General features: G+C 39.2%; 1 protein-coding gene across 12 annotated transcripts in view; it reads left to right on the forward strand.

The window, feature by feature from the left end:
• ULK4 (unc-51 like kinase 4) overlaps nt 1–10,063 on the forward strand; it is a 567,621-nt gene that overhangs the window by 219,281 nt on the left and 338,277 nt on the right. The window lies entirely within an intron of this gene.

Here is a 10,063-nt window from a genome sequence, read left to right on the forward strand (position 1 = left end):
CTTGTAATTGAGGCACACTGAATTTTTTTTCTCCCACACTATGAGTCTTATCAAAAGTACAGGGTTACCTCGTTTTATTATGCTTTGCTTTATTGTGCTTCACACACGTTGTACCTTTCACAGTTGAAGGTCTGTAGCATCCCAGTGTTGAGCAAGTCTCCAGTTTTCCCACAGCATCTGCTCGCTTCATGTCCCTGGGCTACCTTTTGGTAATTCTCACCGTGGTTCCAACTTTTTTATTACTGTATTTGTTTCCATCTGTGATCAGTGATTATGACTCGCTGAAAACTCGGGTGAGGGTTAGCGCTTTTTAGCAGTAAAGTTTTTAAAAAGTATGTGAATTTTTTTTTTTTTAGACATAATGCTATTGTACACTTAATAGACTATAGCATAGTGCAAACTAACTTTTATACGTGGTGGGAAACCAAAAAGTTCTTTTGACCTTTTTTATTGCTGCATTTACTTTACTTTGAGGGCCTGGGTTGGAACCCACTATATCTCCAAAGTATGCCTGGAGTTAAAGTTGAAAAACACATGCCAGATATCACTGTTAAGGAAAGTTTTACAGAATTCAAAGTTGCACGTCATGCGTTGATGTGCCTGCTTGATCCTGGTGTCCTCGGGGGCCCGAGCTGCAGTCTGAGGTCAACAGGTTTTCAGGAACAGCACTTTTCACCAAATGCTCCCCTCAGTTTGTTCAACTTCTCCAGATCTCTGGTTCTCATTGAGGAAAAAACTAACTTCCACGATGTATAGAAACCTGGTCTGATTATATTTTGAAGCATCAAGCCCTCGTTGTTGGTTTAGGAAGGTACATTTGTGAAGCCTGTGGCCGATGTGTCTGAGCCGCCTCCTGGCTGAGGGGGCCTGTCTTGACAGGTTGGAGTTGAATCTGTAATGGCTTTGGCTTATCAAGCCAGACTCTTGTTTCTTTTATTCCTGCACTGCTGTACTTGGTCTCAGGGAGACTCCTGATAATGAATATATACTGTAAGAATACTTTTCTTACTGTGTGGTTCAGTCGGTTGAGCGTCTGACTTCGGCTCAGGTCATGATCTCGCAACCCGTGAGTTTGAGCCCCGCGTCGGGGTCTGTGCTGGCAGCTCAGAGCCTGGAGCCTAATTTGGATTCTGTGTCTTCCTCTCTCTCGGTGCCTCCCCCGCTCATGCTAGCACTCTCTCTCTTTCAAAAATAAATAGATGTTAGAAAAATTTTATTTTGTTTTATTTTATTTTATTTTATTTTATTTTATTTTATTTTATTTTATTTTATTTTATTTTATTTTAATTTTTTTTAATGTCCTTTTCTGCAAGAACCAATGTTTATTAAGAAGGTACAGGCCCGTTTACAATAAATATCAATAACATCATGAAAGACTGGAACTATTGTATCAATACTGAACTTGTGTAACCAAAGCACATTCTGTATTTAAGGAAACACAGCATACACGTACCAAAACAAAAACAAAGAAAATCAAAAGAAGACAAACCCATACACAGCAAAATCAAACATCAGCCTTAAAATGAGAAATTTTAAAAAAGAATACTTTTGATACCCAAAGTAAAAAAGTGGTTATGTATATGAAAAAAAAATTTAAAACTTTGTTCGGTGGAGCTTTCTCATTAAGAAGCTATCAATGAAAGTATTTTTGGTTGCATATGTTATCTCAGAGTGTGTATGTTTGTACTTCCATGGGTAAATATGAGATTAGAATACTCTCTCATGGGATTAATTCATGCTTTTAGTGCCATTTTACACTTCTGATCTGTATGTAATTACATGCATATTTCTGACAAGAAAATATAAATATATTTTTATACCTATGTATAAAAATATATATGTATACCTATGTATACCTAGGTATACCTATGTATACCTAGGTGTATACCTATGTACATATGTATACCTATGTACACCTATGTATAAAAATATATTTGTGCAAAGTGTGATTTACTTTGGATATCTGCTATCTAACGGTTTATACAGAAGCATTTTTTAGGGCCTGATATGTGCCCCCACCATAGAGACAGGGTTTTCTTTAGCAGGACTTCACAGTTTAGTGATAGCTGGTGAACACTCATGCAGATTTGAAATGAAATTTCTTCATATCTTGAAGTCTGTCCACTTTTGGAACAGTTTATAAAATAAAAAGTGTTAACTCTATAATCCTGTGCTTTTGTTTTACTCATCTGAGCTGGATTAAATAATACGTCTTTCTCGTAACACGTATCTTTATGTTTTCCAGAGATGAGGGGTTGCAGAGAAAAATACAAATGAAACCACATGGCAGTTGAAGAACAAAAGTAATGTAGACGAGTTCAGGTTTTTATTAAGCAATTTGAAATCCACTTTGGATAATAATGATAGGGAGTTGGTTGGGACATGGAGTAGGATGTTTTCACGGCTTGTGGACTGATTCTGATGTGAAACATGGATCTTGGCTTTGCAATTCACGCTCTCAGCCTCAGTCTTCTCATCGGTAGAATAGAGACCGTGGTACCTAACTCAGAAGATACTTGCGGGAATTAAATGGGATACCTCTTGTAAGACGCTTAGTACGGTGTGTGGGGCATAGTACGCCCTTGGCAACAGCAGCACGACTGTTAGGTATGGTATTATCTCTCCTAGTAACCTTTAAAATGAAGATTGTAATAATACGGTCATAGTGATAACAGTACCTACTTCAGACCTGTGAAGTGGCTATTGAAATAAATATTGCTGATTGTGCCTCCCTGGAATATATGTAAATCATCAGTAAATGTTATGTAAAAACTTAAAAAGTGAAATACAAGTAATACGTTTATTTACTTTGACTTTGGAAACCTAGAAGTCTTGGCAAGGAGTTTGGGCTTTGATGATAACTCTTGGTAATTAGAAGTTTAGAGATGCTAATAATAGAAAATTTGTGTTCTTCATGAGTAGGCAAATATATGGCTTAAATCTTGCCATTTGTGACAGCATGAAGGGTCCTAGAGGATTTTACGTTAAGTGAAACAAGGCAGACTTGAGAAAGACAACATTTGGTTTCACTTAATATGTGAAATCAAAAAAACATAAACACATGAACAAGGAAGACAAAAACAGACGCATAGGAAATAAACTGTTGGTTACCTGAGGAGGTTGGGGAGGTGACAGATGGTGATAACTAGACAGGGATCATTTTGTAGTGTGTAAAAATATTGAATTTCCATGATGTATGACCGAAACTAATAAAATATTGTATCTCACTTGTACTTTAAAAAAAGAATTGTGAAGTTTCTAGAGTTTGTAAGAGTGACCTACATCTGTTTTGGTTTGGCAAATACACATATTAACATCGATACTTCTAATATATTTTAAATGTTTATTTATTTATTTGTTTAGAGAGAGTATGAGTGGGGAAGGGGCAGAGAGAGAGGGAGACAGAGTCTCCCAAGCAGGTGCCGCGCTGTCAGCACAGAGCCCGACACGGGGCTCAAACTCACCAACTGTGAGATCATGACCTGAACCGAAATCAAGAGTCAGATGCTTAACCGACTGAGTCACCCAGGCGCCCCTTAGTGTTGATACTTTTAATTTTGTTAAGGTTTTAATCCGTCTTTGGTCTTAAATAATACTCGTGCTAAAGTCAAGATGCTGGGCTTTTCTTGCACATAGGCAGTAGGCTTCCCAGTTTTCACTCAAAAGTGTCGTATTAAGACTGTTTTATTTGTAAATAGTAACACTCACACTAATTTGGAAAATAATTGTGTGCTCACATTAGGAGCTTGTGCTGACATCTACTCTAGCTGGATTCGGGGCTTTGAGTGATGTCTACAGTCCTGTGTGTTTGTGTCTTTCTCACTGTCTCTGTGCTCTGCCTACAGTTTCGTGACTTTGTTCTCATAGAGGCTCTTTCTACTTGGTGGTTAAATGGCTCCTGGGCGGTGATCCTAGGGAAAGAGTGGGTGTCTTTTGTCATAGCTTTAGCAAAATGTTCAGGGAGGACAATAATTTAATCTTGTTAAATACCATGTGATACCTGTGTTCCAGGTGCTTATCAGAACGACTGTGTGATATAAATGAAAACTCAGTTGTAAGAATAAATATCTTATTAAATATTAGTTATGGTTATCTCAGAGAAATAGAACCAATAGGAGGCATGTGTATATATAGAGAGTTACAATAAGGAATTTGCTCACATGACTGTGGAGGCTGAGAAATCCTGAGATCAGCAGTCGGCAAGCTGGAGACCCATCAGACCCAGCTGATGGTGTAGTCTGTTTTGAGTCTGAAGGCCTGAGAATGAGGAGAGCTGATTGGGGGTACGTATCAGTCTGGAAACTGATAGGCTGAAGATTCAAGAAGAGCTGATGTTTCAGGGTTCCAGGGTGACTCAGTCTGTTAAGTGCCCAACTTTGTCTCGGGTCATGATCTTGCAGTTTGTGAGTTCGAGGCCCACGTCAGGCTCTGTGCTGACAGCTCAGCTGTGGATTCTGTGTCTCCCTGTCTCTCTGCCCCTCCCTGACCTGTGCCCTGTCTCTCCCTCTCTCAAAAATCAATGAACATTAAAAAAAAACTTAAAAAGGAAGAGATAATGTTTCAAGTCCAAAGGCAGCAAAAGAACAGTATCCCAGCTCAAGGCAGTAGAACAGAGGAATTCCCTTTCACTCAGCATTTTTGTTTTACTCAGGCCTTGAACGGATTGAATGAGGCCCACCCATGTTGGGCAGGGCAGTCTGCTTACTTAGTTTACTGACTCAAATATTAATCTTATCCAGACAGACCCAGAATAACGTTGGGCCAAGTATCTCTGTGCTCATGGCCCAGTCAAGTTAACAGATAAAATCACCCATCGCTTCATCTATCGTAAATAACAAGGCTGAATTGCTTTCCTATATAAATTAATGAATTAAGAGAAAAGAATTGTTACATCTTCACAGCGTATGTGCTTTGCTTTCTGAAGAGTTGAACTTAAGTTGTATTTGTTCGGTGCCTTTTCTCTGGACAGTTATCATACCCTGGCTGGCGAGATGGTGTTTCATTTAGACTTTGAAATCTAGATAGGATTGCATAGAGAAGGCGTAATCTAGATAGGATTGCATAGGAAGAGGAGTAGGTCTTCTGGTCAAGAATAGGGTAAGCAAAGGCATGGAAGAGGCAGAGTAGTGAGAAGTACACAGGCCAGCTGCTTTCCAGCAGATATCTGCATGTGATCGTTGCATGATGTGAGCCAGGGAGGGAATATTTTTCTCTTAATCAGCTTATCTATTCACCGGTACCAATTGAGGACGTTTTACTGTAGATGTTGCTGTAGTTGAGATGACCGAGATAGGCACAGCTTTTATGGAACATGGACAGTCTGCCAGAGCCAAATATTTTGGAAATTAATATTTTTTAACTAAAGAAGTCTGTAAGCTCTGCAAAAGAAGTGTTTACATAAGTATAACTTAAATACCGAAGCCCGCTTCCTTCAACACTGAGCCTGTGTAGTATTCACGAACCTGCCACAGAGTACAGGTTCTTTCCAAAATGCTCTGTGCGTTTACTACCCCTTAGCTTTTGAATTTCACAATTTACCCATTTAACTGTCTAAAGCTCAGTGTTTCTCAACGTTTTATGACCTTAAGACACTATTTCTGATGGCTTATCTGTTAACATCTCCCGAGAACTCCTTTGATCACAGTTTTGAAATCCTACTCAAGGGCATTTCCATTAAGATCAAGAACAAGAAAAAGATGCTCACCATCAAAACTTTTATGTAACTTTTCATCATGAGTATTAACTAACGTGATGATACAGGAATATTAAACTCTGATATCCTACTAGATTCGTATTGATGCATAACAAATCACCACACACTTAGTGGCTTTAATCAGCATCTACTCAGCCCTGTAGGTTGGAAGTCTGACATGGTGTGACTGGGTCCTCTGCTCCGGATCTCATGCCCCCGAAGTCCGGCATCTGCGGGTGTCCTTGCCTGAAGACTAGGGGAGAAACCGGCTTGTTGAGGTCGTTGGCAGAATTAGGTTTCTTGCAGTTTGCATTAGTTTCATACCACACGCTGACTGGCTCAAAACACCAGAAATTTCTTCTTTGACAGGTTAGGAGGTCAGAAGTTCACAGTCAAAGTCTTGGCAGTGTTGGTTCCTTTTGGAGGCTCTGAGGGAGAAACCATGCCTCTCTCCTGGCCCGTGATGGCTGCCAGCAATCCTGGGTTTATAGCAGCATCCACTGCAGTCTCTGCCTGTCTTCTCATGGCCTTCTTCCCTGTGTCTGCCTTGAATTTGCCTCTGCTTTTCTCGTATAAGGACACCTGTCATTATGTTTTTTTTTTTAGTATTTGGTTTGAGAGACAGAGCAAGCAGGGGAGGGGCAGAGAGACAGGAAGAATCCCAAGCAGGATCTGCGCCATCGGCACAGAGCCTGATGCAGGGCTTGAACCCACGAACTACGAGATCATGATCTGAACTGAAATGAAGAGCTGGACACCTAAATGACTCAGCCACCCAGGCGCCCCATAAGCCCCTTCCAAAGAAGGTCGATTTCACAGGTCCTGGGCGTTAGGACTTGGGCATATTGTTTGGGACCATTATTCACCCTGGTGCACAGTTGTAGGACCAAAGTCCTTCCCTTCCCTTAGGTGCCCACATTTCTTTTCCCCGGGTCTCTCCATCTTTAACTCAGCAACACTTGTCAAACCTCCCTCATGTGTGCAACCTCTCTGAGCTCCTCTTCTGCAACCACCTTGAGAAAACTCTGTGTGCTAAGGTAGGTGATGTTGGCCATTGGTAGTCTGGGTCTCGTGATTAGAATATACTTAGAGACAAATCTTGGCCCTGCCACACTTGGTGTCTATGCCCTCACTTCTTGCCCCTCTTCTTTCTTCCTTCAGTTTCCCCTCCTTCAAGATAGCTGGAATGCTGCTGATGTAACTTGAGTTTTCTGTGTGATTCATGAGAAAAAGTTTTTTTCTGGGAAGAAAAATAACTGTATATACTTGGAAAATTACTGTGATTTCCTTCAGCTGAAAGACAAGGTTTAATCTGAAAGTGTCATGCAGAAGAGGCAATATTTAATGGAACTTAAGTCCAGAATGACTTCATCCATTAAAATCGGCACCTCTCTCCAGCTTAATATCCAGTGAACTCATAGTATTGAAAGTAATCTTCTCCTGACTGGTTTTTGTCTGAGACTTGTTGCATAAGGTGTGGGCATTTCTCCTTCAACATTTAACCACAAATGGGGCTAGATCCTTAACTCAGGTAAGACACCATTGCTCTTCTTGGGGAAGAAGAAGTTTTAATATTCATACAGAGGTAAATAATGTCATTTGTACTATATTGTGTGATTGTGCATACAAGGGTGAAAGCCTTTCCTTTCATCCTCCCTCCTTTTTTTCTTTCTCTTTCTTTCTTAGTTAATTCATTCAATAAATATGTATTGAGTGACTTCGATGTGCTGGGCATGGAGAATGCTATGGTGGGCAAGATTGAATCCCTGCCCCTCAGTGCAATTACATTCTGGTGGATGAGACAAAGAAGTAAACAAATAAATACGTAAGATCACTCCAGTTAATTGTGAGCATTGTACAGAAAAATGAAACATAAAACAGTGTCAGAAGATAGAGAAGGATAGTAAAGGGAATGAAGAAGGGGTTGTTTCAGGTAGGATAGTCAGGATAGGCTTTACGTAAGGCAGCAAGCCATGGCGAAAATCTCTGGAATTTGCCTTGGCTAGACTGGAACTACTTTGCTAACGTGTACTTTAGTTTTCATATTTTCTTTTAGCTTTGTGTGTTTTGAAAAGAGATCATGCTGATATAAATGTGCTTAGAGTGTTTTTATGACAATATGGCATTCAGCATTTCTCTCCTGGGGAAAATGAGTACTGCCTTTCTTCTTTATAATTCTCTTGTGACTTGTACAATCACCAGGGCCATAATGACTTTATAGATTATTAAGGCTTTGTTTTTAGAATCTCAGAAAGGACTATATTCTTTACAAATTAGAATTGTATTTTCTTTTAGAAATTGGAATTTATAAGTGGGTTCCATTAGTGGCAATACACCATAGAGCTGTTTATCGGGCTTTGAAATAATATCCAGTAAAAGTCATGAGTTTGACTACGTGGTTTATATGTTGTTTGCTTAAAGAACATCCAGATGGTTCTGTATTGCGTATTTGTCTCCCTTAACCACAAGTATTCTATGTTAAAATAGACATGAACTTGGCCATTTCTGGTGGGAATCAGAGTAGGTCGAGTATTTCAATTTTAGCTTTTCCTTAATTTTATTTTGCAGATAAAATTTAAATCACAGATGTTTTTGCAGCAGATAGAAGCATCATAAATTTCTACTTTGTTCCTTTTACCTAAGCCTTTTGCTGTTTTGAGTGTGTACCTAATCAGTGCATTTAGCTCTGTAGAGTGATTCCCGCCCGCCCTCTGCCCCGGGACACAACCTATAGGAATCTAAATTGGGATAATTTTGGAATTAAAGTAAGGGCAAATATTCTTGTATCCTTCTGGCTTGGGATAATTCTAATACTCCAGGTTTTTGGATAATATTTTGTTTGTTGCTTTATTGAAGTCTTTTTTTTCTTTTTTTTTTTTTGCCTTTCAGGTGTTTGTAATAAAAATTTGCTGTTGATTTTATTGAAGAAATCCAGACGAGATTAGGGTTTACTATCTGAAATTATATTGTAACATTTTCTTTGAGGTCATACCTGTTTTTCTTTCACTTAAAGAAATATATATGTATATATATAAATATATGTGTATATATGCCATTTGTTTCTCCATCCACTTATTTATCCATTTAACTTCTGATAGACTTAAGTATCTATGCATCCATGCAAGACAATGGAATATCATGTAGAATTTAGGTCACGTAAAAATCACAAGACTGAAAAGTTCTCAAGATATCCACTCTTTATTTGGTTTATACCCTCTCTTAGTTCATAAAATTTTGAAATTGACTCAGGATATCACCTAGTCAAATTTTGGATTAAACTATACAGAAAATGCCGAAGAGTAGATTATCTACTCTTTGCTCACAGAGGTCTGAGGGGAGGTCTTCAAACCGCTCGAAAGGCAGATTTCATTGCTGTTTGGTAGCCTTCTCTTAAGGTAACCTTACACCTCTCTTTCCTCTAAGCCCTAAGTGTTGAATCCATCTTGCTTTCTGTTAGATATGCCTTTTAACACACTGTTTTCTTCATATCTTTCCCTTGCTCAAAAACCCTTTACATTGTAGAAAGTAATATTAACACCGCTTACCCAGCCATTCAAGGCTCTCCAGTTTTGCCTTTTGGCAACCATTTTATGTTAATACCTGCCCGTGCCTCTATATGATCTCTCCATTCTAGTGAGATTTGCTTAGTACTTGTTGAAATTTACTCCTGGGAACCTGTCTGTTCTGTCAGTTCTCACACACCAGACTGTGATGTCTGTATCTATTCTAATATAATCCTGTTTTATTGACTGTCTTGTAATTTACTTATCTACACCTACATTTCTTTATTATTATTATTATTATTATTATTATTATTTGAGAAAGAGAGTGGGGGAGAGGTAGAGAGAGAGGAAGAGAGAGAATCCCAAGCAGGCTCCAATGCTGTCAGCACAGAACCCAACACGAGGCTCGAACTCCTGAACCATGAGATCATGACCTGAGCCGAAACCAAGAGTCAAACGCTTAATTGACTAAGCCACCCAGGTGCCCCTCTACACCTACATTTCTAAATGTACTATAAATCATTTAAATAATTTCCAGTTGCTGAGTATCTAGGATTTTCCCAGTATTTCACAATTATATCTACTGCTACAAAGAACCACTTTCAGGGCTACATCTTTGGGTGTGTACTATTTCTCTTTGTTGAATCTCTAGGGTTGGAATCATAAACTGACCTATGCTTGTAAGGGCATTTGTTGGGTATGTGTTGGCAGATTTTTTTCAGAGGTGATGAAGAGTTTATGTGACCAGTTTCCATTTATGAACCTATTTTATTGTACCCTTGTTATCTCTTACTTGAATTCCTTCAGATATTAGTGAAGTTGGCAATCCCCCCCCCCCCCCCCCCCCCCCCCCCCCCCCCCCCCCCCC

This window comes from Panthera uncia, chromosome C2 (assembly GCF_023721935.1).
Source record: "Panthera uncia isolate 11264 chromosome C2, Puncia_PCG_1.0, whole genome shotgun sequence".
NCBI lineage: Eukaryota > Metazoa > Chordata > Mammalia > Carnivora > Felidae > Panthera > Panthera uncia.